This window comes from Eretmochelys imbricata, chromosome 1 (assembly GCF_965152235.1).
Source record: "Eretmochelys imbricata isolate rEreImb1 chromosome 1, rEreImb1.hap1, whole genome shotgun sequence".
In the NCBI taxonomy this organism is placed as follows: Eukaryota; Metazoa; Chordata; order Testudines; family Cheloniidae; genus Eretmochelys; species Eretmochelys imbricata.
Genome location: NC_135572.1, coordinates 303757049 through 303769256, shown reverse-complemented (window position 1 = coordinate 303769256; position 12208 = coordinate 303757049). Strand labels below are relative to the sequence as shown.

Sequence of the window (12208 nt, the reverse complement as noted above, 5' to 3'; positions counted from 1 at the left end):
GGATGCATTTTTGTGATGAAAATTAACACTTGCTCTCAGTATTCAATATTTCCATTTTCATGTAAACAATATTTTGACAGTGACAGTTTGCTGCATTGCAATGTCTTTCACCAGTCAGTGTAACTAGGCAGATAATTTGTTTTACTCCTTCCAGTGGCTGCTCTTTGGTATCTGGAAATTAAGAAAGGAGTATATGCAGTAGATATAAGTCCAAACAACTTGTTTCATGTGCCATTATGCCTTACCCATCACCTCTGTCTATTGCTTGAGTTTTGTCATAGTGGTGTCTGAAGACAACTCTGATACTCTATCAAGAAAGGTCACTTTGGCTGACTTGGTGGAAGAGGCTGTTTGGTGTTCAAAATGACAAATGTTATTTGTCCGGGAGTTGCCTCATTCTGTTAAAGTTTAATGAAGAGGTCCATAATAACTGGTTGGGTTTCCTCTTTTTTGGGCATGCTACTGCATCTTTGTTCACAATTACTGAAATCTATTCACAAAGGTAACCAAATCGAAGAAGTGTTCAGTTCTGTCTGATGAGGTACCAACTTTCCTGTAAATAGTGACAAGTATCCATCACCAGAGTAATTACCACAGAAGTGACAATGTCATGGCAGCTAGATTTTATCAGCACTGTGATGGGACATCAGAGGGGTATAAACTTCTACAGTTTTGCTTCATTTTAAGTGTCCAGGAGTAAACCAATGTGCTGTTTGTTGTTTGAATAGAAGGTTAAGAAAAGAAGTTCAGATTAAATGTCTAATGAGCCCTTCAGAGAGACAAGGTGGGTGAGGTAATATCTTTTATTGGACCAACTTCTCTCGGTGAGTGAGTCCTTTATCATGTTTTCTTCTCTCCCATTCTGCATTTTACATTTAATTTGGTCTTTTAAAAAGATGCAAGAGGGTGTATAATAAATGGATCTACTTTGTGTAACTGTATTGAAAGCATGAATAGAAATGCACCAGACAGCCTCCTATCCTGCACTGACTATTGTGTGCCACATATAGAAATGGGGCTGTCTTAATCCCAAAATCATTATTAAACCATCCTTTGGAGTTTGAAGAATGAAGTCACCATATTTTAACCTTGGGGGTTTTGAGTTTAGAGAATTTGTATTTGAAAAGAAACTGTCTCATGCCCTATTCCATATTTTTACAACATAAAGTAAGACTTGCTCTAATTGCATATATGTGTGTGTGTATGTATGTACATATAGTTGCTATTTTCTCTTCAAGGTTGGTAATGCAGTGTCCAGTGGCCAACTGAAGACATCGGTATGTTAGTGAATTTGAACAAAGCACAAAAAACACTGACACTTAACAAGAGCACCACATGCAGGTTGTCACCTTGCTCCAAATTTCTGTCTGTGACTGTGGTCACCAGGCACAAATGATGTAGCACATCAGACCGTAGTGTCCCCTTCGTTCTTTCGTCAGAGGCCTGAAATATATTCACCAGCTCACTGCTGAAGCAATGTGCTGGCTATCAAATCTAGATATAAATTTGTGATCGTTGCTACCTATCCAAGCCATGTGAAAGAATGATGTTTGTACAGTGGAGTTACTTACTTTTTAAGATATTTATTCAGAATCCACAACTAAGATAACACATTTTATTTGCATTGTGGTTATAGTATCAGTGCTTTGCATGGGAATAAAACCAAGCTGACCCAGCACAGTATTGAATTACAAGCAAAAATCAATATTAAAATCAGGACCCTGTGATTATACTACAGGGAAACAAGCATATTTTGGAATTAAATGTATGCACACATTCTCTTAAGGGCAGTGGCAGTTTTTACAGATCTCAATAAGCTTTTCCAGCAGAATAGCAGACTAAACAAAAACCAGTATTGGGTTAAATCCTCTAATTTCCATGTGAGGATGATATTAATTAAGGGCACAGATGAAATCTCATTTAGTGTTCTGAGTAGTGTATAGAAATATGTTTTTTCTGCATTTGAATGGTAGCATTACTCCTATCAATGTGGCAAAGTTTAGCAAGAGGAGAAAAGTAACTGAGTTTGGAAAGCCATTCTTGATGCTGTGAAAAATAATTACATTAATGTAAAGGACAAGTTTGCTTGCTGAATATTATTAGAATTTAATATTTATACAGGCCCCCCTGTAGAGCAAAGCACTTTAGAAACAAATAAAGAAGTGACAGGACCCTGCCCTGGAGGGCTAAAATTATAAATTAGACATAACATAGCAAGTGATGCCATAAACAGAGCGTGGCGGTGGGAATATGGGAGGCCAAGTGTTACCCAGGGAGAGATATTAAGTTATACTGATTGTATTGTGCACTTCTTTTCACTTCCTTTTCGGGGCCAGGCAGTGTCAGGAAGCTATAGCCATGTCTTCCCTCCCCGCATCCAGGAGGAGAAGCCAGAGATCTCAGATGCCATTTGTTGAAATGTAGATTTGAGAGTCATGAATGTAGACACAGTAAATGAAGCCATGAAAGCAGATCCTGAGTTAGACTGAAAATCCACAGAGAGGAGAAAGTCAAGGAAGATCGATAGGGGATGTTGACTGTCGAAGGCAGCAGATAGATCAAGAATGATAACGTTGGAGAAGAGCTCCTTGGATCTGGCTACAGGCAACTCATGAGTATACTTAATGAAAGCAATCTTTTTAGAGTGGAGCAGGCAGATGTGAGATTACACAGCACCCAGAAGAGAAAGGAGGGGAAGTAAGAGAATGTGGAGGTTAAGGGCAGGAGGGAGATGATTGGTAGTTGTATTTTTTTAAAAGAAAGAGAATGTGTAACCCACACACCTCCTGGGAGTGGTGTTCGGTCCCCTCTAGTGGCACCCAGACTACTTAGAGATGAATGTGTCTGCTACAGCCTTAGCAGAGCCCTGGAGCTTTCGGCTCATGCAGTAGAGCAGGGATCGGCAACCTCTGGCACATGGCCCACCAGGGTAAGCCCCCTGGCGGGCCAGGCCAGTTTGTTTACCAGCCGCATCCGCAGGTTTGGCCAGTCGCAGCTTCCACTGGCCGTGGTTCACCGCTCCAGGCCAATGGGGGCTGCAGGAAGCAGCGCAGGCTGAGAGATGTGCTGGCCGTCGCTTTCCACAGCCCGCATTGGCCTAGGACGGTGAACTGTGGCCAGTGGGAGCCACAATCGGCCGAACCTGCAGACGCGGCAGGTAAACAAACTGGCCCAGCCCTCCAGGGGGCTTACCCTGGTGGGCCACGTGCCAGAGGTTGCTGATCCTTGCAGTAGAAACTCATGCATTTAGCTCCAGAGGTCCCAGGTTTAATCCCGCTTGATGATGACCAGAGTCTGTCAGTATTACAAATGCACATTTTTTCATGGTAAAACTAAAGTCCAACTTCAGACATGGTGGAAGCAGGTGCAAGTCCACTGACTTTAATGTGTGCTTAAACCAAGTCAGAATTTAGCCCCAGTTTTGTCATCCTTTCCCTACGCTGAAGTTAATTAAGCTGTCCATGTTTGTGATTTGTTTGGTTGTATCTTTCCTGATACATGTGATGCCACAATCAACACGTACAGAGCCCTGCAAATCCATGGATATCAGCTTTATATCCGCATCCGCAGATGTGGATATCTGCAGACCATTTTTGCAGATTGGATGCATAAACAAATTTTGTATTTGCACAGGGCTCTAAATATAGGATCTCAAAGGTGGGAAAGCAGCTGTCTGCACCTCATAGTCTACGAGGTTGCTTCCCTGCCTTCCAGATCCTATATTCCCTCACCTCCTGGCCCTGTACTTACTTACCTTGCGGAAGCACTTACATGATAGGAAAGTGATCAGGAACAGCCGGCATGGATTCACCAAGGGAAGGTCATGCCTGACTAATCTAATCGCCTTCTATGATGAGATTACTGGTTCTGTGGATGAAGGGAAAGCAGTGGATGTATTGTTTCTTGACTTTAGCAAAGCTTTTGAACTGGTCTCCCAGTATTCTTGTCAGCAAGTTAAAGAAGTATGGGCTGGATGAATGCACTATAAGGTGGGTAGAAAGTTGGCTAGATTGTCGGGCTCAACGGGTAGTGATCAATGGCTCCATGTCTAGTTGGCAGCCGGTGTCAAGTGGAGTGCCCCAGGGGTCGGTCCTGGGGCCAGTTTTATTCAATATCTTCATAAATGATCTGGAGGATGGTGTGGATTGCACTCTCAGCAAATTTGCGGATGATACTAAACTGGGAGGAGTGGTAGATACGCTGGAGGGCAGGGATAGGATACAGAGGGACCTAGACAAATTGGAGGATTGGGCCAAAAGAAATCTGATGAGGTTCAATAAGGATAAGTGCAGGGTCCTGCACTTAGGACGGAAGAACCCAATGCACCGCTACAGACTAGGGACCGAATGGCTAGGCAGCAGTTCTGCGGAAAAGGACCTAGGGGTGACAGTGGACGAGAAGCTGGATATGAGTCAGCAGTGTGCCCTTGTTGCCAACAAGGCCAATGGCATTTTGGGATGTATAAGTAGGGGCATAGCGAGCAGATCGAGGGACATGATCGTTCCCCTCTATTCAACATTGGTGAGGCCTCATCTGGAGTACTGTGTCCAGTTTTGGGCCCCACACTACAAGAAGGATGTGGATAAATTGGAAAGAGTCCAGCGAAGGGCAACAAAAATGATTAGGGGTCTGGAACACATGACTTATGAGGAGAGGCTGAGAGAACTGGGATTGTTTAGTCTGCAGAAGAGAAGAATGAGGGGGGATTTGATAGCTGCTTTCAACTACCTGAGAGGTGGTTCCAAAGAGGATGGTTCTAGACTATTCTCAGTGGTAGAAGAGGACAGGACAAGGAGTAATGGTCTCAAGTTGCAGTGGGGGAGGTTTAGGTTGGATATTAGGAAAAACTTTTTCACTAGGAGGGTGGTGAAACACTGGAATGCGTTACCTAGGGAGGTGGTAGAATCTCCTTCCTTAGAAGTTTTTAAGGTCAGGCTTGACAAAGCCCTGGCTGGGATGATTTAATTGGGGATTGGTCCTGCTTTGAGCAGGGGGTTGGACTAGATGACCTCCTGAGGTCCCTTCCAGGATATTCTATGATTCTATGATTCTAAGCAGCTGCCTCCCTCTCCAACTGACTTGATACGGCAATAATGAAGTCGGGAGAGGTTTCCTAAATAGCTTGGTTGCTTAAACCGCTGCAATAGGAGCATGTGGGATTCTGTTGCCTGCCTGGATCTATCACCTCCCCTTTCTCTGTATATGGGGGAGTGGGAAGGTGAGGAAGCAGTTTTATAAGCTATGAGCTGCATACAGCTTCTTCCCTGCCTTTGAGACCCTATATACAGTACACATGCATGCACACAGATGCTCCTCCTGAGAGGCACTGTGCTGCTGCGGGTGCGGTGCGCATGCGGATATAGATAAAAGATGGAGTGCGGATTGAAGGTTGGATATGAGTTGATTCTTGTGGATGCGGATTAAAGAGTCTAGACCACAAACCCCAAAGTACTCCATTTGGACAAGTTAGATTTCAGAGTGTGCATTACTTACTCTATGCAATACAATTTTTGATATCAAGTGTTTGAAGGAAGTTTCCTAATGGTTAGAAGCCAATGACAGCTAGATGATTAAATATCATCTATCCAGAAGTGTTGGATCCCTGCAGAGTACGTTGTGAGCGCTTCCTGGACTCTGTGGAATTTTGAAAGATTGTGGAATATTTTTAGTATGTCTGTGGAGTTACACGGAGTAGAGGCCTTGCTGTGCACTTTAAAAAGTTCAGGGTATACATTCCTATACTTCTTACAAATCATGACACTTTTTAACTGACAGAGCAATAAGATACAATGTCTGAGAGATATCAGAGCTCTGTAAAAATACTGTCACATTTAGTCATTTGTTTTCAATAGATGAAATTTATTTCTTCAGGAAACAGAATAAGCTCCAAAGTAGTACAGTGGAATAGGCAGAAAACAGACAATGTTTATATCTCAGCCTCTTTGAAAAATTGTAGTTTGGGGATCTAGGGCCAAATCATGAAGCCCAAAAAGCCTGTATTGGTTAAAAAAAGTGACCTGGTTTAGAGGGGAACTGTAGGTAGCTATACAAAAATTAAAATATGTATAACAAATGAAAGAAAGGGGAAGTTGATCATAATGAATATGAATCACAAACTAGGAATGGTAGAAAACTGATAAGGAAAGCAAAAGGACACAAAAAGAAATCCACGGCCAACAGAGTTAAGAACAATAAAGGGAGTTTAGTATATTAAGAGGGAAAATCCTAACAATGGCATTGGTCCATTCCTAGATAGAAATAGTAGAATTATCAATAATAATGCAGAAAAGGCAGAGTGCTCAATAAATATTTCTGTTCTGTATTGGGGGGGAGATGATGTAGTTATATAATAACATTCTTCTTGAGCAGAAAGAGCCCACAACAGAGGGAGAGAGCATGGTAGCGGAGTGAGCTTCCACGGTAAGGAGAGTTTGGCTACAGTAAGAGTTCAGCTGCAGCAGGGGAGGCTGAGGGATCATAACAATTAGAAAGGTGCCAAGTCCCCAAGAAAAATAATGGACAGGAAAAAAAATACATTTACCCAACACACCCATAACTTAAGCTACATAAAAAAAGTCACAAGAGTAAAACAATGCATGCAGAAGAACAGCAGCAAGATGGGGACTACCCAGTTTATTGCACAGAGTGAACCATGTATGATTATCTACCTCATGGACAGGTGATATATGTGTGTGTGCAGTGCAAGCAACTCATGTATCTCAGAGACAGAGGCTGGAGGAGCAAAGGGAGACAGAAAGGTACATGGAGGAGATGTTTAGAGACATAGTGGAAAGGCTCAGACCCCAAATCAAACAAGATATATACCCCAAGTCAAAAAAGATAGTAAGAGGCCCAAAAGAATGTCACCATGGCTGAATAACAGAGTAATGGAGCCTGTTAGAGGCAAAAAGGCATCCTTTAAAATCTGGAAATTAAATCCTAATGAGGAAAATAAGAAGGAGCACAAACTCTGCAAGTAAAATGTAAAGGTATAAGTGTGAGGCAAACCCACAGCCTGACCAGGGCTTCATGCATACTTCAGCAGCCTATCCCTAAGCTGGGCCTGTGTCAGATGATCCCCTGGCACAGGTATTTCACTGACCACTCCAGAGCTGCAAGTTAGTCTGTGCAACAGCACTACCCAGCCAGGAATGCTCCTGCTGCCTCTCAGTGTAACAAACTCCTTAGGCTTCTGGCCTGCCCTGGATCCAGTACCTGTTCCTGCCCCAGCCTTGATTGAGCTTTGTTCCGCCTGCCCCTGCCTTGTTCAGGCCCTTCTGTGACCCTGCTTCAGCCCTGTTACTGACCCATTCCAGCCCTGCATCTCCCTCTTGACCCCCAGATCCTTGGACTTACTTCAACCCACCTTCAGTCCTTAGCCTGCATCTGGACTCCGACTACAATACTGACCTGGCTTGTCTATGAACTCTGACCTCAGTTCTGACCCATAACCTGTCTCCAGCCCTGGTTTCAACACTGCCCTCGGCCCAGTCCTGACCCTACATCAGGCTTTGACCACTGTACCAACCACCAGCCCTTACTGCCTGGAACCAGAACCTGACACTAAGGCAGACCAAGAAAAAAATTGAGAAGCGACTTGCTAAAGATGCGAAAACTAAGAGTAAAAAAGTGTTAAGTACATGAGAAACAGAAAGCCTGCCAAACAGACAGTGGGGCCATTAGATGACAAAGTTGTTAAAAGCTAAATGAATTATTTGCATTGGTCTTTAGTGCAGAGGATGTGGGGAAGATACCTACATTCGAGCAATTCTTTTTGGATGATAAATCTGAGGTACTGTCCCAAATTGATGAGATTACAAGTTTGGTAGATAAAGATACTAAGAGCTCTGTAAGGCTTTTACATGGTTCATGGTACCACATGGCATTTGATTAAAAAACTAAAACAATATATAAAACATGGCACACATTAAATGGTTTAAAAGCTGGCTAACTGATAAGTCTCAAAACGTAATTGTAAACAGGGAATTATCATTGAGTAGGTGTGTTTCTAGTGGGATCTCTCTAGGAGCAGTTATCAGCCCTATACTATTTAACATTTTTATCAATGTCCTTGAAGAAAACTTACAATAATTGCTGATAAAGTTTGCAGATATCACAAAAATTGGGGGAGTTGTAAATTATGAAGAGGACAGGTCACTGATTCAGAACAGTCTAGAATACTTGGTAAACTGGGCTCAAGCAAATAATATGGATTTTCATGTGGCTAAATGTAAATGTATACATCTGAGAATAAAGAATGTGGGCCATACTTACAGGATGGAGGACACGGTTCTGGGGAGCTGTGACTCTGAAAAAAGATTTGGGGGTCCTAGTGGATAATCAGCTGAACATGAATTTCTGGTGTGACACTGTGGCCAAAAGAGCTAATGAGATCCTCGGATGCATAAACAGAAGAATCTCAAGTATGAATAGAGAGGTTATTTGACCTCTATGTTTGGCATTGGTGCAACTGCTCCTGGAATACTTTGTCCCCCAGTTCTGGTGCCCACAATTCAAGAAGGATGTTGATAAATTGGAGAGGGTTCAGAGAAAAGCTACAAAAAGGAAAAAGGATTATAAAATATGCCTTATGGAGGTAGACTCAAAGAGATCAATCTCTTTAGTTTAACAAAGAAAAGGCTAAGGGGTCACTTGATCACAGTCTATAAATAACTGCCTGGGAAACAAATATTTAATAATGGGCTCTTCAATCTAGCAGAGAAAGATATAGCATGATCCAATGGCTGGAAGCTGAAGATAGACAAGTTCAGACTGGAAATAAAGCATGAATTTTTGAAAAAGAGGGATTAACCATTGAAACAATTTACCAAGGGCTCCTGGTAGATTCTCCGTCACTGGCAATTTTTAAATCAAGATTCAGTGTTTTTCTGAAAGATCTGCTCTAGAAATTTTTTTTAGGAAGTTCTATGGCCTGTGTTAGACAGGGGGTCAGACTAGTTGATCAGTCGAAAGAATAGTAAATATGGCAGGCGACCAGCTTGGCTTAATGGTGAAATCCTAGCGGATCTTAAACATAAAAAAGAAGCTTACAAGAAGTGGAAGGTTGGACATATGACCAGGGAAGAGTATAAAAATATTGCTCGGGCATGTAGGAATGATATCAGGAGGGCCAAATCGCACCTGGAGCTGCAGCTAGCAAGAGATGTCAAGAGTAACAAGAAGGGCTTCTTCAGGTATGTTGGCAACAAGAAGAAAGCCAAGGAAAGTGTGGGCCCCTTACTGAATGAGGGAGGCAACCTAGTGACAGAGGATGTGGAAAAAGCTAATGTACTCAATGCTTTTTTTGCCTCTGTTTTCACTAACAAGGTCAGCTCCCAGACTGCTGCGCTGGGCATCACAAAATGGGGAAGAGATGGCCAGCCCTCTGTGGAGATAGAGGTGGTTAGGGACTATTTAGAAAAGCTGGACGTGCACAAGTCCATGGGGCCGGACGAGTTGTATCCGAGAGTGCTGAAGGAATTGGCGGCTGTGATTGCAGAGCCATTGGCCATTATCTTTGAAAACTCGTGGCGAACGGGGGAAGTCCCGGATGACTGGAAAAAGGCTAATGTAGTGCCAATCTTTAAAAAAGGGAAGAAGGAGGATCCAGGGAACTACAGGCCAGTCAGCCTCACCTCAGTCCCTGGAAAAATCATGGAGCAGGTCCTCAAAGAATCAATCCTGAAGCACTTGCATGAGAGGAAAGTGATCAGGAACAGCCAGCATGGATTCACCAAGGGAAGGTCATGCCTGACTAATCTAACCGCCTTTTATGATGAGATTACTGGTTCTGTGGATGAAGGGAAAGCAGTGGATGTATTGTTTCTTGACTTTAGCAAAGCTTTTGACATGGTCTCCCACAGTATTCTTGTCAGCAAGTTAAGGAAGTATGGGCTGGATGAATGCACTATAAGGTGGGTAGAAAGCTGGCTAGATTGTCGGGCTCAACGGGTAGTGATCAATGGCTCCATGTCTAGTTGGCAGCCGGTATCAAGTGGAGTGCCCCAAGGGTAGGTCCTGGGGCCGGTTTTGTTCAATATCTTCATAAATGATCTGGAGGATGGTGTGGATTGCACTCTCAGCAAATTTGCGGATGATACTAAACTAGGAGGAGTGGTAGATACGCTGGAGGGGAGGGATAGGATACAGAAGGACCTAGACAAATTGGAGGATTGCGCCAAAAGAAATCTGATGAGGTTCAATAAGGATAAGTGCAGGGTACTGCACTTAGGATGGAAGAATCCAATGCACCGCTACAGACTAGGGACCGAATGGCTAGGCAGCAGTTCTGCGGAAAAGGACCTAGGGGTGACAGTGGACGAGAAGCTGGATATGAGTCAGCAGTGTGCCCTTGTTGCCAAGAAGGCCAATGGCATTTTGGGATGTATAAGTAGGGGCATAGCGAGCAGATCGAGGGACGTGATCGTTCCCCTCTATTCGACATTGGTGAGGCCTCATCTGGAGTACTGTGTCCAGTTTTGGGCCCCACACTACAAGAAGGATGTGGATAAATTGGAGAGAGTCCAGCGAAGGGCAACAAAAATGATTAGGGGTCTAGAACACATGACTTATGAGGAGAGGCTGAGGGAGCTGGGATTGTTTAGCCTGCAGAAGAGAAGAACGAGGGGGGATTTGATAGCTGCTTTCAACTACCTGAAAGGGGGTTCCAAAGAGGATGACTCTAGACTGTTCTCAATGGTAGCAGATGACAGAACGAGGAGTAATGGTCTCAAGTTGCAGTGGGGGAGGTTTAGATTGGATATTAGGAAAAACTTTTTCACTAAGAGGGTGGTGAAACACTGGAATGCGTTACCTAGGGAGGTGGTGGAATCTCCTTCCTTAGAGGTTTTTAAGGTCAGGCTTGACAAAGCCCTGGCTGGGATGATTTAATTGGGAATTGGTCCTGCTTCGAGCAGGGGGTTGGACTAGATGACCTTCAGGGGTCCCTTCCAACCCTGATTTTCTATGATTCTATGATTCTATGATCACAATGGTTCTTTCTGGTCTTGGAATCTATGAATCTATGGTCACTTACTCAAGTAATCCCATTGAAATCAAATGGGACTCTTTTTATAAATAAGTCAAGCAAAATTTGGCCCACTGGATCACTTGAGGGGAAATATGATCAAATAGGTTCAGATAGTTTGCAGTCTTCTTCATCACAGGTGCTGGCTCTCTGTTAATATGGAGATTAGAAGGTATATAGCAAAGATTTTAATATTTTCCATTCTCCTGTAGATCCTTTCCCAAGTCTCTTAATCTGTTTCTCCGCTGAAGAAAGTAGTTAATTCAGGCATTTCTTAATTACTGTAAACCCAATATTATCAATGAATATACATGTGCCCCCAGATGAGGTAATGCATTTGGATGTACTTTACAGAGAATAATAATCATATTGCTTCATTTCAACAATCTGTTTTATTATTCAAAGCACTTATACTGTACCCCTTTCATTCGACACAAAATTTTAGGAGGAATAATTCTCATGCTAACTCATACTTAAAAAAATCTCATGCATCCTCAGTGTCAAGAAGAAGAGTTAAACAGTAGAAGGTTAGTAACTGGTAGAACCAGAAGGAAAGTTTCACAAGTGAGAGATTGATATGACTGAGAAGTGGAAACTTGAATAGGGAATCCTTTTAGGAGATAAAACCAAAACCACGAAGACTAGCATGTAGAATACCAGACCTAATGGATGATTCAAAAGACTTCCATACTTTCCTAGTCATATACAGTACATAGATACTGTCATAATTTGTCATTAAATATGAACTATTCACGAGAACTTTTACTATAGAAAATGTTTTCTAATTCCTATGTTTTCTGATGGCATCAGTTCTTTATTGCTGAAATCAGAAATGCTGTCTTCTCACTTACAATTTAAGAAAGTAGAATCTTGAGGAACTTGTGATATAAAGTCAATGATAACTGCTGAACTTGAAAACACAGAGTTGTTAAACTTAAACTGTTTTCAGACCTCCCCTGAAAATAAGTTATGTGCTGTAATTAATAATGAACATATTTAACCATGCTTTTTTTAATTTCTTCTCTAGAGCTGATACTGTACCTTTGGATGACAAATATTAATATGGAGAGTAGAAGTTTGGTAGATAGAAAAGATTTTAATACTTATCATTTTCCTATAAGTATTTTCCCCAGCCTCTTCATCTGTTTCCCTGCTAAAGAAAATAGTTTATTTAGACATTTC

General features: G+C 42.4%; 1 protein-coding gene across 1 annotated transcript in view; it reads left to right on the top strand.

The window, feature by feature from the left end:
• Window positions 1-12208, top strand: part of TMEM117 (transmembrane protein 117) — a 328857-nt gene that overhangs the window by 257285 nt on the left and 59364 nt on the right. The gene's annotated exons all lie outside the window — the stretch shown is intronic.